A 1,048-nucleotide genomic window follows, 5' to 3' on the forward strand; every position below is an offset into this window, starting at 1 on the left:
TTTTTTTTTTTTTTTTGACATATTGAGTGACAGCTGTCAGTACTTTCAAGCTATTTATACACCGTGCACCGTACCGTAGGTGGAAAGAGACGTGGGTTCAGTGCACTCCTCTCTCCCACTGTCTGCAGGTTGTTTAAACTCTACAGTGCAACAGACCTTTTAACCTGCACTCGGCACACTGCTATGAGAGTTCTGTTGCACACAGTCAAATACCTGAACCTCTTTAATGAAGAAGAACACCGTGTCCAGACACCGAAACTGGCATCAGCAATGCACGGCCACAATCTTAGAACAAAAGGCAAAAGATCATGATTTGGTTTATACCTGCCTCAGGTAACAAATCATTTTTTTAATGAACATCTTGAACGTGTCTCTACAGGTGTAGTAATACCTAAAAGACCTACAAAGGTGTGAATGATCTGCCAGGGACTGAATGAGACTTACTCATAAGTCTGCAGAGATTGTTCTTTGACTTATTTGGGCCTAAAGACAAATGGAAGATTAGTCTGAGGCAGGTTTAATCAATCCTCACAGTGAGGTTGTAAGCAGTGTCCTCTTTTAGAGGAGTTTATTGCTGTGGGTTGACCTGCTCCTCTTCACACAGAACAGATGATGTAGATACCAAACCACTCAACGTGTGGGACTAAAAGGAGTTGTCTAACAGACAATACGTTTATTTTATATGCCTGCTTGTTACACTTTTGCATTTTCCAACCCTCTTACTGCTCTTTGGTTGTCTGATTCATCTCTTTGGTGTGTCTATTTTAGCGCTCCGATGCTTTAAATTATGACATACCAACATTAAAAAAATATCTTCATAAAGTTTAAATATTCATTTTACCCTTGCTATTTTTAACAGCCAGTGACTTACAGATGGAAATTGGCCATTCTAGGCTCACTCTAGCAAATAATTCAAATTGATGAGTAGAGTGTCTTTGCCAAGTAAACCAATTAAGAAAGCAAAGTGAAAATAGCTCTGAATCCAACCCCAACCCAACCCCCCCCCCCCAACCCCCCAGGACTCTCTGAAGCAATTCATTTTCTTTAG

The sequence above is a fragment of the Morone saxatilis genome, unplaced genomic scaffold, assembly GCF_004916995.1.
Source record: "Morone saxatilis isolate NCDOM2014 unplaced genomic scaffold, NCSU_SB_2.0 Contig21, whole genome shotgun sequence".
Classification (NCBI taxonomy): domain Eukaryota; kingdom Metazoa; phylum Chordata; class Actinopteri; family Moronidae; genus Morone; species Morone saxatilis.